The sequence below is a fragment of the Aptenodytes patagonicus genome, chromosome 1, assembly GCF_965638725.1.
Source record: "Aptenodytes patagonicus chromosome 1, bAptPat1.pri.cur, whole genome shotgun sequence".
Classification (NCBI taxonomy): Eukaryota; Metazoa; Chordata; class Aves; order Sphenisciformes; family Spheniscidae; genus Aptenodytes; species Aptenodytes patagonicus.
In genome coordinates this window covers 168,289,826-168,305,681 of record NC_134949.1, presented here as the reverse complement: position 1 = coordinate 168,305,681, position 15,856 = coordinate 168,289,826, and the positions used below count along the sequence as shown (strand labels likewise).

The following is a 15,856-nucleotide window of genomic DNA, read 5'->3' as shown; positions in this document are numbered from 1 at the left end:
CTCTAGGTGATTCAAGGATTCTCCATCTCTTTCCTTTGGTAGACAGCTTTGAGGAAGTCCAGCCTTGGGACTGGTGCCCATGCTACCCTGATTTCCTTCTGTTAGTCTGAAGGAAACTTCAGCTCTTTGTAGATGTACTTGACACTGGTTTTATTACGCGTGATATGGATGCTTTGAAAAAACCCCACACGTTCTCATTTTCCTTGCAAGTCAAGGCAGGAGTGACAGGAATTCTCGACAGGAATGAGGTACAGCCTAAAGACAAGGGAGGGTTTGTGTTGCATCATTAATCTTCTCTCTTGTTAGTGTGGTTGTGCAATTTGTACCTTTTTTTATTTCCTTAGGGTATGGTACAGAATTTATCCAAATCAGATTCAGGAGTTGCATTTCACTAGTTGTTAGTTTGTTGGGGAGATAAGTGACTAAAAACTAAATCCTGTCACCTGTTGTTTGATGTCTTGGCCCTTGCTTCTTGTTTCAAGTGCTGAACTTCTGCTTGATGGCTATGAACAGCTTAAGGATGTAGTTAAGCTTTACTTTAAAAGAAACACCACTTCCCTCCCCCCCAAAACCAAGCACCACCAACTAACACTACTTTATGTTTTATTAATTTTTCTGTACAGTTTTGAGCTTTACCTTCCTACCTGGATATTTCTTGAGTACTTTTAAACTTGTAAGAGGTGTGTGTTTGTACATAAATGCATGCCAGATACGGAAAATCAGAGCACCGAGCAGAAGCTGTTGTCTTTCTGTTAAAATGTGATAGTCTCTTAGAACATTTCTTCCTAAGAGAAACAGAGAATGAAGTAGAAATGTAGTTATTAAATGGGGTAGCAAATGGAATATATTCCATTCTTTTTGATTGCAAAAAGGGTGCTAGGTTATCCTTGCTCCCTTAACTTCTGGATACTGGAGTAGTGTGATAGCTTTTGGAAAAGCAGTGCAATTGGTAGGGAGTTCCAGCTACTTAACAAGTCAGTGTTTGAAAAATAATTTCTCTAAATTCAAAGTTGATGATACTTGAATTTAGGATTTCTTCCATTTAGCTTTGTAAAATGAACAGCAACATACAAATCCAAATGATTAGTCACAAAACCATGAATGTTGTTATGCTAGAATTTTAGCTACAAGTGAATTTTTAACTCTTTTTGAAAGATAAATGAGCTTTTATTGATAGGGACCTCATTCTTAAATGCCCTGGTTTACATCTTTCATCAAGAAGTAAAGTGGTTTGGGTTTTGTTGTGTTTCCTGCTTCCTAGACCCAGAAGCAGTTGAGTTACAAAGTTTCTGTATCTCACCTGTCTTGCCAAACATAGAAAAGTTTCATATAGCTCAGAGGTTTGCACAGTTAGGTGGCAGTTACTGCTGGCTAAATTCAGAAGACAGAATTATTCTGGATAGAGATAAGAGATTGCTGTGCATCTCCCTAGGGAATGCCTTGCTTCCGTCAAAGCGTTTGTTTTCTTTTCAGTCTGGGCCATCAGAGAAATGCCAGCATTGTAGTTTGGATACCAGCTAGGAAAAAAGATAGCTCGCTGAGGGCAAACTTTTCTGGGGAAAAATAATAAAAAAATAAATACGTAAGTACTAAAATTTATTTCAGTAGCAAGTTTGATTTCCTACCTTGGCTCTAATTTTAGATGGATGGTGGAAACTGTGAATGTAGCACCCTTCCCTCTCCCCTCTTCCTTCCAACCAGCTCTTCCTTCCAGTGTGCTCATTCTTCACAGTCTACCCTGTTTAGGTTTTGTGTTGAAATTTGTTGTATATGTGGGGCAGTTCTGAGGGGGAAAAAGGCCACTGTTGGCAAGGAGTGTAGAGTTGAAGCAGACGCATGGAGTAGTGTGCAAGCATATAGGTGTATCTTGATCTGACTGTTACCCCTACTTTTTTGTAGCTCGGGTGTATGGATTTCTGCTGAGAGCTATGTTTGAAGAGATACGAAAGATGCAGAGAGCTCAAAAGGTACGAAAGCAGCAGAAAGATTTAAAGTTTATATGTATTCCTGGGCACGCCAAATGTGATCTTTTCTTGTGGCCCTGATCACTTTAGTTCACAGAGGAGATGCCTTAGATGCATCAAAGTGAATCTAAGGGCCAGTTTTTAACTTTTTGTAAGTCTAAAAGTGAGCAGTATGTTGTACAAATGCTTCAGGGTACATACAAATACTTGAGTCCAGGGTGCAGTAAGCAGAATTTTGTCTAGGTCAGCGCAAGAAGAGATTTTCCATCCTATGTGAAACAAGCTAAGTATAGTGCCTTTATACATGGTATTGCAACCTTTGCTGGCAGCTCAAGTAGCACATCTGAAGTACAGGCAGTTTTTCTTCAGAGCTTTTTTTTTTTTTTAAAAGCCTCTTTTCATGCTCACATTGGAAACAGATGTGGTATTCCAAGGAGTAGCGTAGATGGCTGTGAGGTAAAGGAATAGGTATTACAAGACTGTTATTTCTGATCTGTAGTTTCTGAAATACGTTTACTGAAAGTATTTTTCTAGTTGGGTTTGGCATCTGGAGAGTGCATCTGTATGTGTTTAAGAAGGTGTGTGATATCTACTGGTGGTGTATCTCTAGGAGAAACTGTCATGGGAATGCTACACGGCAATTGACCATGTCCCCTACTTGTGCCCCCGCAATGTGAGCAGAAGAAAAGGAAGAAATTTGGACTCGGTAGCAACGACTGGGACTTTCTGGGAGTGCTGAAAGGTTCGATGCAGCAAATTAAAATTTACGCCTGAGGCATATTTGTATTGCACTGAAACTGTAAAGCTTCATTTTACTTTTTTCAGATGTTTGCTTGACACTTACAGGTATTCATTATAGAAAACATCAGTTTCTGAAACTGCTCAGGTGAATTTTGCAATGGTACTGGTTAATAAATTTGGCTTTGAGGAGGACAAACCTAGATGGCTCAGAAAACTTTGGTTTATTTTTCCATTTTGGACTATAAAGAAGGGAACCTAAAGCTTGTCTTCAAGTTTGTGTTTTCGTGTGCTCTTCACCATGGCCCCTGGAGTTCTTCCAGAATGAACAAATGAAATGGCAAACAGATTGCGAAGTAGTAAATGCTTCCCTTGCCTTTGTTTCAGCAGTCTCTTGTGTTTACCTTAGTAAAGATGTCTGTGTGTGTACAAAGTATGTCATATGCTACTGCTTATTTCTTACAGGAGTGAAGGCTTATCTACCCCTTAAAATAGGTTCCGTGACTGGAAAGAGTCTCATGAATATAATACGTAACCAATAATGAGATACAGCTCACTACTGACTGTCTTTTCAACAATTAGTCTTTCTGACAAACTGTCACATGCTACTTTTCTTTTAAAATGGTTTAGTTTTCCCTTCCTCCTTCTTCCCCATTTGTTTGGGTGAGGTTGTGTGTAAGTAAATGTCCTCTGTCCCTTCTGTGATGAGGATAGCAGCAGCTGTCTCTCACATTTTGGTCAGCGACCTCAGGGCATACTAGAGTCGTTTTGAATGATTACAGAAAAAAATTGTTTTATATATGATAAACACTTATCTTGCTGTTGTAGAGATACAGGTCAGAAAGGAGATCTGTAAAGTTTTTTTTTTCCTTACTTTCCAGGAGAACCTTAGAGCCATGGTTTCTTTTTAACAGTGCATGCAACACGCCTGCATTATAATATATGCAGAATCCAAATACATGGTAAGAACTAGTCTCCACTCAAATGTTGTTGGGGCAATTTTTAATTTTTTTTTAATCAGCAGCCATTTTTTATAACTTCCCCTTTTAAGGGGAAAGGTGAGATTCAATACAGAGATTTCAAGCTTGCCTTTTCTGGTGTAATTTGAATCATCCAAGAAATAATGATAAAACTCTAAAAAGGAGGCTTGGATTCTCCTGTTTTATTTTACAGTGTGGTAATTCCCAAAGTTACAATAAAGATTGTCCATCTTTGCCTTTATTTTAGAAGCATTGGTGCTTTGGACCTTTCTGTTTCTTCCAGGTACTGAAAAATACTGCTTAAAATAAAACATGTAGGAACTTGATGTGTTTGAGGACTCTGTTTTTATCAAACTTGTTTGAAGATTGTCAACGAGCTCAAAAGTTAGTGGAAGTAGTTATCGGTCAGTATTTTTGTATTTTTTTTTCTGTGGGGAGCCAGATTATAGGATTTTTAAAATAAATGCTAAAAAAGTCATTTAATATGCACAAAAATGTGTGGTTATTTTTTTGTATAACCTGGCAAAATCCAGAAGGAAGAGGACCCTTAGAAGTGTATGAAGAAATAGGAATAGCTTAGGAATAATTGAGGACAACGTAGACTAAAGAAGTGAAGGCCGTTAAAGGGAGTCTTCTCTTCTGAAATTACTTGTTTGAATTAAATTCATTTCAATTCTGAAGTGGATATAAGGCACACTTTTTTAAGAATCAAGATAGTCTTAGAAAATGACCTGTTCTCCTCGATCTGTGTCATCCTTAGCATTTCTTTTCTCTTTCTTGGCTGTTTTCTAGTATGAAAGTTGAATATTGTTTTGTTTTATCACTGTGTTAGGTATAATTTTCAAGAACAGAATGTAAATATCTACTGCAAGGTGCTTTTAACATAAGTTTATCAATTGTGCTATTTTCTTTGGCTATGAAAGCATATTTCTTTTATTGGGAAGATAAACAGATTTTGAAGTTCCTCCTCAGCACATCTAGCCCTGGTACATAAGGCTGATTATAGGCAAGGGAGAATTGATTTAGTTCTGGCTTCCTGTTGGAATATTTGCAGCACATCAGCAAAAAAACTGTCAGGATGGTAGGAGAGGGGTAAACTGGGTGGGGGGAATAGGTGTTGCCAGCTTTATCTGAATAATACTTTCATAGCTATGCAGACTCAGGTATAAAGAAAAAAACCCACAAAAATGGTGTCAGTTAAAATCTTAAAATCAGCTGCCAGAAGAAAATTCCATATGGAACCAGTAAAGCTTAGAAAGTAGTCGGAAAACAGGTTGGTTAAAGGCAGGGTGCTTTGCTATGTTAGTTAAATGCATTTTTCAGGGTTTTGGGAATATCTAGTTCTTATGGAGAGCATACCTCCATTTATTGTGTTCTTGACAGCAGTATCATCCCTATAGCAGTGTTTTGAGCATTTCTGTTTTAGTAACGTGGTTATTTACTCTGACTTGGAATTCATTTGGGAGCTTCCCCTGCCCTCAACTCATAATTGCTCTAGATCTTTCCTAAATAGGACTGAGAGAGTTTCCTTTGTTTTTTTAATACTGTACTTCCATCTCTTTATGAGCTACACAAGAATACTTTGTTTTTCTGGAGCTTAAGCGTAGGCAGAAATAGCAAAGCTCAAGGTAAAGTTTAATGAAGTTGCCTTTGCTTTTTGTTCATCTTTTAGTTGTCTAATTTATGACTGGATAAACTGTCAAGCTGAACACTTAATAATGGTCAAGCCATTAGTTCAGGGTATTGTTCTGTGTACTGTTACAGCGCAGAAATGTTTAGTAACTTGAAAATGATCAGTCTTCAAAACAGCAGCCTAATTAACTCCACTAGAGCACTAGGAATGGCACTAGATAACTGTTCATTATTAGAAGACTATGAAATGTTATTCAACATAAAGCTTTATTAAAAATAAAACATCATTTGTTGCTGGAACTTACAAATGAAGGAATCCAAGTTAAGGCTGTGTCAGATGGCTTTGGGGTGGAGGAGAAAATTAACTGAGGTAAGCTTAAAAAGAGTAAGTGATGTGAAGGAGTGCAGAATTCCAGATGCTGCGGCGGGGCCAGCAGAGTCCTTTTTGTAGCTGCCTTGCAATAATACTGGATTTCCATTAGCTATCAAGTTTGTTTCTGAACGTGAGGAAAAAAGTCAATTTTAGGGCTACCTTCAAGTGTTTTAGAGAAATCTTTTTATAAAATCACTGAAATTACTGAATATTGTAATCTTCCTTTTGCTGAGTAGTCAAATCTGGTAAAGTCTGTGCAGAATATCTTCTGTGAACCAGACTAGTTGAAGTTTGGGGACTGTGTTGGCGGTTAACAAAGTAGCGACTAACTGGTGAAAGTTCTGCTGGCATAAACTTCTCATTTAAATAAAATACTAATATCTTTGAAGAAAGTAAAAAAAAAAATCTCTCTGCATCTGAAGGTGTTGATGATTAAGGACTTTGTCATGCTTGGAGTAATTGCTTTAATTAGCTGTTAAACAGGTTTCAGGGTCAATGTGAGAACAGGTTTCTCTCTTTCATTTGATTTAGTAGGAGCAGTTAATGATTTTGTTTTTATTATCTTTACTCTCTTCTTTAGAATTATTTACTTAGCACATGGAAGGCAACAGATATTTGCTGTTATAAAATCAATTTCATGCCTGACTAGGCTATCTCTTCCACCTCTGCCATTACTCTTGGTGCTTTGGGTGTTATCTTAGGCTTATTTGTGTTTATACAACTAGATGGCAGTGGGCCTTTCCAATAGTTATTTGGGGATTTCGGCCCCTGCAGGAACAAACAAAAAAATGTTCAAAATAGCTGATTTTAAGTGTGCTTGCACATGATCGTCAAATCCCTTCCTTATAGAAAAATGACTACTTAATTTTGGATAATGTATAAAGCACATAGATACTAAATAATTTCATTTATGTCCTTCCCTTTAAATAGAGGAAAACCAGCTCAATAGAGAAAGGAAAAGTGTTTATATAGAAACTCCTATTAAGCCAAGTAAGTAAGAGTTGTTAGTAAATATCTGCAAAGCAAGATGTGACAACTAAAATGTTGACATTTAGTGTTTACCACGTTCCATACCTTTCTAATCTATATCTACTGTGTTCATATTTTTTCATTTTGAGCTGATGAATCTAGTAATAATTTAATAGATTGTGGAGCAACTTTTGAATTCAAAAGGACTTCTCAAAGAATATGTGCAAAGTTAGTTGTCAGAATGAAACGATGTTTCCTTATCAGTTTTTTGGGATGTCTGGCATCTATAACTCAATTAAAATATTGTGATATACAAAGGAAAAAAAAAAAGGAGATACTGCAGAGGCAAAGTACACATGCCAAATTCCCACAATGATGGGCTGTGTTTGTATGTGGTTTTGGTGTTGGATAAGCTGAATTAGCTTGTTTCAAGTAACTCCAACAGTATTCAGGTTAATACCCTAAATGACATGGGTTTTAGCTGCACTTTTCAAATGTTAGGTCACCTTGTGTAATGTAATAGAAGACAAGGTTTTTCTTCCCATCAGGGTAATGGCCATGTTTTGGGATCTGGGAATTGTTTTCTTTGCTTTCTTGATGGTCACACAAGAACCATCTGTGTGCCTCAGAAATGAGCTACTTCTACTTACTTGTGATTTTTTTTAGTGTTTTTTGGGGGTGGAGGGAAAGAGTAGCTGGTGTGAGTAGAGTTGTGCTGGACCTTGTATTCTAGCTGCACTGAACTTGTAGGTTGTTTCCGATAAATAAGAAAGGAGGTATCAAACTGGGTCATTGTATCTTTCATAGCTGTGAAAGAGCAGGGTCTCCTGTTATATTCTTCTTCCCAGTTTAAGTGTCCTTGCTACTCTTTTTTTTTTTTTGCTTTCTTTTTTTCTCCTGTGAAATACTCAGCGTAGCCAGTATTTTCCTTCTCATCAAAAAAGAACTTGTGCAACCCGAGCACCCATGGGTGCACCTGCAGTGCATAGGGATGTAGGAAGCAAACTGCCCTAGAAGGTAGTTAAATGAGGATGTTATCTTCCAGCTCTCACGTCTGCCAGACGCTTGCCCTGCACTGTGCAGCGGTGTCTAAACTTGACGTGTATTGGGCAAGGGGTGTTCTGTGGCAGTGTGGACGGTGCCAAGCCAGTACTCTTGAGATTTCTGATCTGTCCTTCCATTAAAAAAAAAAAAAGGGAGGGGAACAGGGACAGGACAGGGTTACAATCTACATATATGCCACAGTCATATTCCTGTAGGCAGTTATAATCACAAGCTAACGCCTTTTCTCTGAGATCTCTCATTTCTCATGCCTTTCAATGCTTTCACTGGAACTAAGATGCTGAGTCTATCCAAGTGGGTTGTTTTATCATTTTTCACGGCTGTGTTTTTCTTGTGTGCTGTGCACATCATCAAAGCTGTTAAAATGGAGCTGAGAAAAATACTACTTCTTGCAAGCTATTGAAATCAAGTTATAATAAGATGTTAGTTTTGAGCCTTACGCTGAGCATTTCAGAACGTTAGAAAATTGAAAATTAGAAAAATGAAGATTGAATTGTCTGAATTGAGTTGGTTGTTGCAACTGAGAAACCAATAGCTCTTTGAGAATTTTGTTTCATACCAGTTCCTCTATCTTGATAAAAGTCTTAAAGTTACTCAACTATGAATAAATGAACATAAATTTTGATTTTTAGTCTGCTGTGAGGTTTCTAGCTGTCTTTATGTATAAAGCATGTCTAAATGACTTGTAGGTGTTCATAATGTTAAAAGGAGTCTTTTGGAGGACTAGTAATTTAAAAAACACCCTTACCTGCATTGTAAAGGAATGAGTCTGTATGAGAAGGTACTGCTTTCACCGCCACATGCATGCTGTGGAGGCTTGCCATAGGAGCAAGGTGCTGTTTCAGGAAATAATTCTGATTATTTCTTTTTGATGTTAGTTTCATTTGGTTTTTGTCCCTGCTTGGGAGGGAAGACATCTGTTTTTTGCTTTTTTTTTTTTAATAGCACTATTCATAAGAGAGTAGGAGTGGCATCTCTCCCAAATAGTTGATCGATACAGCACTTGTTACTGAGCTAATGCCAGCACCCTTATTTGAGGAGATTTGGCTTGGCTGTGCCAGTATAGCAGTAAATAGACCATGAGGTTGTGTTATATGACAATGCTTTTCATGGAATTGTGGTGGGACACGCTTTTCCAGTGTAGTCAGGTGCAACCAGAGGTGATGCTGTGCTGAAGCAGTGGATGTTTTGTGGCTGCTGTTTCCCTTTGACTGACTTTTTATGTTTATTTATACACACACAAGTTGGGAGGAAGCAGCAGTGGGAATAGACAGAAATTGCCTAATTTTCTACCAAACGTCTTCACTTTCTGAATTTGTTTTGGAGAAATATGTATTAAGCATTAAATGGAAGGAATCTGAAATTAAATAAAGTAACTTTGTATTGAGATTAGGAAAAAAACAAAGACTTTATGAAGCCCAAATACCTGGTCTTTCTAGTGACTGTTACTGGGCTTTCTACTCCCCAAATTGAGCCAGCTGCTTTGGTCATTGTGGGAAGCAGCCAGAGAGAGACGGTCATGTAGAGCTGAGAGGTAGCAGGAACTAAGTGTTACAGAGTCACCTTCTATAAACTTTGGAGATGCTGGATGTGCGTAATGGCCTCTGGATTTTATTACTATTTAATTCTCGGGCTTGGGATGTGCTGTTTGCATTTGGTTTTGGAGCTCAGTCTTTGTGCAAGAGGCTTCAGTACTTCACTGGTCAGTTTATATGTCGTGGCTGAAAAAGTTGAGAGAGACTGTGTAGTCTGAGGCTTTTGAGGCGGAGAACCAACTGTGGAGGCAAGTTTAATTTGATCACTCTTACTGTGTTAACCTTGCACCACGGTGGTTATTGCAGTGAAGATTTGCCTTGTCTTAGTTGGAGTACTTAATACAAAAGCTGGTTTTGATAGCTGTTTTTGACTTCACTTAACAGATGGTGACACTTCAGAATTGTTCTATACTATTATCTTTGTAATAAATTGGGACTGGAGAGTACTTTTTAAATTAAAAAACCCTTTTATGATTGTGCATATAATTGTGAGGACAAATGATACCTCTTCCTGTTCAGGAGCTCTTCTCTAGGAAGTGTTGATGTGTGTTCAGCAGGTTTTCTTAGGAGTCCTGCTGATTGTGTGGCTTCCCCTTTCTGTCATTGCAACTACACTTTTTAAGCAGCATGTGGCAGAGGGAGAAATCCTGGTTTCTGCTCTTATTAAAATTATTTTAATAGTGAGAAGTAATTAGGTTTCTGGGTTTTATTCAGTGATTAGTTAGTTTGACAGTGAAATGGCGATAGATATCCTAGCCTATTGATTTTTTTTCTTTTTTTTTTTAAAGACAATGACTTGAATTATAAGATGTAATTTCACCTTAGCTGAGTAATAGCAGCCAACGTCTATGTTTCCATACCAGCTGTTCAGGAGTAGGTCTGAAATAGCAAGGCAGCTCCACCTTCAGCTCAGCTCTTCGTTATCTGGGACAAAGTCTGGAACACAACAAAAGAGACTGGAAAAATCCAGATAATTTGCTTATATAAGATGTCATAGAAAAGCTGCAAAGAGAAATCTCTGCTATCAGCTTGTACTGTTCTTGAGTTGTGACTGAGTACCACTCAAGGTTGTTTCTGCAGAACAAGAAAGCTGCCTCTGTTATGCACTTTAATGTCCTGGATTGCTGAATATGGAGCCCCCTTTTTCATGTCCCACTGTGGGACTAGTACATAGGTAAGAGATGGCTTGGTGCTAGAGGCCAATGGTCTCCAAAGTGGGGTGCGTGCACAATCCATTGGGGTGCAGGAAAAAAATTTTTTTGGTACCATTAAAAAAATAATAGAAAATAACTGTTAGTCTATTGACCGAGTCCTCCCACATGGACTCCTCCAGTCTTCTTGCATGTTCCACCTCCTGGTGGAACTTGAGGCCTGAATGTGAAGATAAGCTGACTAGAACAATGATAGTTACCTGTTCATTTTGTTTATTGACACATTAAATTTAACAGAAGTATTCTCCTTCCTTTCTATCATCCTTTTCTCTGAGATTTAACTAATTCACGTGTTGACTGGTCAGGAGCAAAACATCTTTTGACCTTGTGTGCCAAGATGGCATTGTCAAAACCTTTATTTAAAGGAATTTAATTAAACAAAAAATATAGGTAGGTGATCATTCTGTAAGCATTTTTAGACTATTTAATACAATTAATGATATATTTTAATGTATGTAAGGTTACTTGTGCTGGGGCTTTTACATGTTTTTCAGTGGGAAGCTTTTTATCATGTGTCAAGTATTAATGAAATTTGGTTGTAGATTACATATAACCTGTAACAGGCAAAAAAACCACCCAGAATTTAGAATGCACTTAACTGTTTTAATGCTTGATTTGAACTGTTGTCAAGTATGCCTTGTATCCTTTTCTGTTTGGTAAGAGCTCTTTGCTTGCGACCATCCTTTTGTGTTCCTTCCTCTTTACTGTGGCTATTTATTCCTGCCTTTTTGTCATCCCCCAAAGTTAAGACATATATAACTTCTATCATGCTGGTTTTCTTTTGTGTAGTTCAATACTTCGTCTTCAGCAGGAACTAAGTACCTGACAGTGTTTCTGTAAAAGTTTCAAAAGACTGTTGCTTGTGTGTATTATTAGATAAAAAGAGAGGAGAACTAAGCACATGGTAAGTTACCTTTTAAGATAGTGTATTCCAAAGAGAATCAGGTCAGTAAAAGCTGATATGAGGCAAACCCATTTTTTCCATTACTTACTTTTTTGTCTAAAAAGAGTTTCTGCATAGATGGTCTTTGTGAAATGGTACCTCTTTTGCTTTCACTCTTCTTTTTTTGTTCGTGACTTCTCACACAATTACTGTGCTTCCTTAGCTATTCTTAGGAACAAGTTAAAGCTGGTAGGTCTGTGGGTAGAATTAAACTTTTGTATTTTTTTTTAAAAAAGGAGGTGGTGATGTAAGCAACAGGTTATCTCCAAGCACAAGTCAGAATTAAATTTGTTTTAGTACTTCAATAAGATCTTCACATGCAAAAATGACTCCAAATTGAATACATTAATCAATGTTGCAAGAGTACTGAAAGCCTTGTGCGTTTCTTCAGATGGTTAAGTTGATCTGGCTGGTGATGGAGATTACTTAGTCCAAAAGCTTATTGATTTGTTATCCATGATCCCACTTTTTAAACCATCTAAGTAAATTCCATGTGTAGGTCTTTACCATGTTGTGTATCATACACTCTTATTTAAAGCAGGTTATAACCAAATGGTTACAGAATACAAACAAGGTATGTGTAGTGCACATGGACTGAAGCTAAATACAGCAATCATTGTGAGAATTTGATTAAAACTACTAACTGTTGTATCTGACTAATTTTATGACAAATACCTGCATTAGTACTATGGGCTTAGTTGAGTAGCTGCTGTCTATATGCACAGGTTTTGTTGACAGGGATCCATATGGCACTAAAGCGTCTACTTGAGTACTCTTACCAGTTGAACATCGTAATGATGTGGTCTGCTCTACATGATGAACAGTATGCCCTAAATCATGGGGTGTAATGAGTTAAAGGAAGCAATACAGGAATTTCTATATAGGCTCTGCAGAGGGACCTGGACAGGCTGGATCGATGGGCCGAGGCCAACTGTATGAGCTTCAACAAGGCCAAGTGTCGGGTCCTGCACTTGGGCCACAACAACCCCATGCAGCGCTACAGGCTTGGGGAAGAGTGGCTGGAAAGCTGCCTGTCGGAAAAGGACGTGGGGGTGCTGGTTGACAGCGGGCTGAACATGAGCCGGCAGTGTGCCCAGGCGGCCAAGAAGGCCAATGGCATCCTGGCCTGTATCAGAAATAGTGTGGCCAGCAGGAGTAGGGAAGTGATCGTGCCCCTGTACTCGGCACTGGTGAGGCCGCACCTCGAATACTGTGTTCAGTTTTGGGCCCCTCACTACAAGAAGGACGTCGAGGTGCTGGAGCGTGTCCAGAGAAGGGCAACGAGGCTGGTGAGGGGTCTGGAGAACAAGTCTTATGAGGAGCGGCTGAGGGAACTGGGGTTGTTTAGCCTGGAGAAAAGGAGGCTGAGGGGAGACCTCATCGCTCTCTACAACTACCTGAAAGGAGGTTGTAGCGAGGTGGGTGTCGGTCTCTTCTCCCAAGTAACAAGCGATAGGACGAGAGGAAATGGCCTCAAGTTGTGCCAGGGGAGGTTTAGATTGGACGTGAGGAAAAATTTCTTTACTGAAAGAGTGGTGAAACATTGGAACAGGCTGCCCAGGGAAGTGGTTGAGTCCCCATCCCTGGAAGTATTTAAAAGACGTGTAGATGAGGCACTTAGGGACATGGTTTAGTGGGCATGGTGGTGTTGGGTGGACGGTTGGACTCGATGATCTTAGAGGTCTTTTCCAACCTTAATTATTCTATGATTCCTCAAAGTAATTTTTGTATACTGAAAACTCATTTTTCTATACTGAAAACTCATTTTTCTATACTGAAAACTCATTTTTCTATACTGAAAACTCATTTTTGAAGCTGAAGCTACAAAGATGAGAAGGACACAGTGAACTGCATCTGTCACTTGCTCTGCACTGCATGAAGCTCAGTTGTGTATTTTCATCAAGGGTTCCTTATTCTGATAGAATAAACAGACAGTCTTTCCCTCAAAGTTGTTTCGGTGTTATTTTGTGACTAACATGGAGTATGTGACTAACAAAGAGCATATTTAACACTGAGTATATATTGACACAGCATAACACCACGAAATGGTGTGTGTCGAGGGCCACGAAAATGATCAGGGGGATGGAACACCTCTCCTATGAAGAAAGGCTGAGAGAGTTGGGGTTGTTCAGCCCAGAGAAGAGAAGGCTTCGTGGAGACCTTATTGCAGCCTGTCAGTACTTAAAGGGGGCTTATAAAAAAGATGGCGGCAAACTTTTTAGTAGGGCCTGTTGCGACGGGACACGAGGGAATGGCTTTAAACTAAAAGAGGGTAGATTTAGACCAGATATAAGGAAGAAATTTTTTACAGGGAGGGTGGTGAAACACTGGCACAGGTTGCCCAGAGAGGTGGTGGATGCCTGTTGTGGTTTAACCTCAGTCGGCAACTGACCATGACGTCACATGGTATGGAATATCCCTTTGGCCAGTTTGGGTCAGCTGTCCTGGCTGTGCCCTCTCCTAGTCCCCTGTGCACCTGCAGCCTTCTCAGTCAGTAGAGCATGGGAAGCTGAGAAGTCCTTGACTAGTGTAAGCACTGCTTAGCAACAACTAAAACATTGGTGTGTTATCAACATTGTTCTCACCCTAAATCCAAAACACAGCACTGTACCAGCTACTAGGAAGAAAATTAACTCTATCCCTGCCGAAACCAGGACAATGCCTCATCCCTGGAAACATTCAAGGTCAGGTTGGACGGGGCTCTGAGCAACCTGATTTAGTTGAAGATGTCCCTGCCCATGGCAGGGGGGTTGGACTAGATGCCCTTTAGAGGTCCCCTCCAACCCAAACTATTCTATAATTCTATGAATTTTCAAACAAATTACATTAATGTAAATGTGAAGTACTTGGCATGAAACTGATGTTGGAAGACAACATTTTCTAAAATGTTACCAAAATCACAATAACAGAATATACTCATTACATTGGGCTATTTTTTAAAGGCCTGTTAAAAAGTCCTGTGTTAGCTCTGGCTTGGTGTGTGCAGGGTTCTTTTTTTTGTGCTTGGCCACTACCACTTGCATCAGCCTATAGACATACATACTTACTATGTGTCTATACACATCAGTGTGCACCCACCCACACACTTACCTCTGCTTGAACGGAGATGTCTCTTGGAACATGAATAGCCAGTATACCTGATGTGTGCCAGCTGGCTAGCATCCTCGTGAGGCTCTCTTCCTGCTTAGTCCCTCAGAGACTTTGAACAGGCCTAAACTTTGGTTAACCTATTATGACAGGTTGCAAACCAGCCACTTTGTCTCCGTTTTAGTAACATTCCACCTCCTGCCCCAAGGGAAACTTTGAATATTCTGCTTCTGTGGAATAAATTCCCTTTCTATTTGATGGAAAATAAAAACAATATAAATTTCTGTTTTGTTTTGTTTTTTTCCTTCAAGAAGCCTTAATAAGGATAAAGTTTTTATTGTTCTTGCACAAAAATATATGAAAGTGTTGCCTGTGCATCAGACAGCTTACCAACATACAGTGCTAAATGGAATTCAGAGCTTGGGAAGGAGGGTATAGTAAGATTAAGTGCAAACAAAATAATTTTTTCACATCATTGGGGATATATAATACTGTCATATCTTGCTTCCCCCTGCTCCCCTCTCCCCTTTGTGCCTCCAGCTACCTTTACTATATTGGACTTTCATTTAACTGCCTTACTTTGTTAATGTACAATATATGAAGATTTTAAAGTATTTCTTTCTGTGGTATTATGTCTACGCTGCATATGTTACAGGAAAAGGCGCAAACTTGGAACGCTGCCCATACATTACTGCTTTGACTCTTCCTTACCTACCCTGGAAGTTAAGGCCAAGAAATATAATTAAAGCAAATATAAAGAGCTGAGATTAGTTCTTTTGATGCCTTCTGAAGTTGATCACACAGCTCGGTTATGTAATGGAAGCTTATTATAAAGACTTACGTGTAACGTACAGATTTTCATGGAAATCTGGGATGATATAAATAATCACCAGTAGGTCTGCCTTCTGAATTATTCATATATGAAAGCCAAGATTTCTTTGTCTCTTTATTGGGCACAAATCTTTTTTTATCTTATTCTGAATATGGTGAATATAGTGTTGAAGGTTAGAACAAAATTAGAGGATCTTGCACTGTCAAAGTGTCTGAAGATGGATATTACCCCAATGCTTTTTACTTGAAATGTGCAGTAAAATATACAAACGGGTGCACTGACTTAAACCAAAGTCTCCTGTTGGCAATAGGATAGTGACTTTCATTGTCGCTGGACAAAGTCCCCAGAATACTCTCCGAGCCTGTGGTGGTTTTTGTTTTCTATAGCTTGGAGTAGTTTTAGTCCAAAAAATATGTCCAGTTGCTTTTTAAACATATGAAACTTCTCAGGTCTGTTGCAGGTACTTGAGCAAGGAAATTCAGAGGATAACAAATAGTGAGGAGTGCCCTCTGTGAACTTGCCACATACTA

General features: G+C 38.9%; 1 protein-coding gene and 1 long non-coding RNA gene across 4 annotated transcripts in view; both read left to right on the top strand.

The window, feature by feature from the left end:
- LOC143172519 (uncharacterized) overlaps positions 1-2,762 on the top strand; it is a 48,231-nt gene extending 45,469 nt beyond the window's left edge. For all 3 annotated transcript variants that reach the window (XR_012997354.1, XR_012997352.1, XR_012997353.1), the window contains 2 exons: positions 1,900-1,967; positions 2,575-2,762. This is a non-coding gene — a long non-coding RNA (uncharacterized LOC143172519). The remainder of the gene's footprint in view (positions 1-1,899; positions 1,968-2,574) is intronic.
- Positions 1-15,856, top strand: part of HS6ST3 (heparan sulfate 6-O-sulfotransferase 3) — a 320,523-nt gene that overhangs the window by 58,192 nt on the left and 246,475 nt on the right. The window lies entirely within an intron of this gene.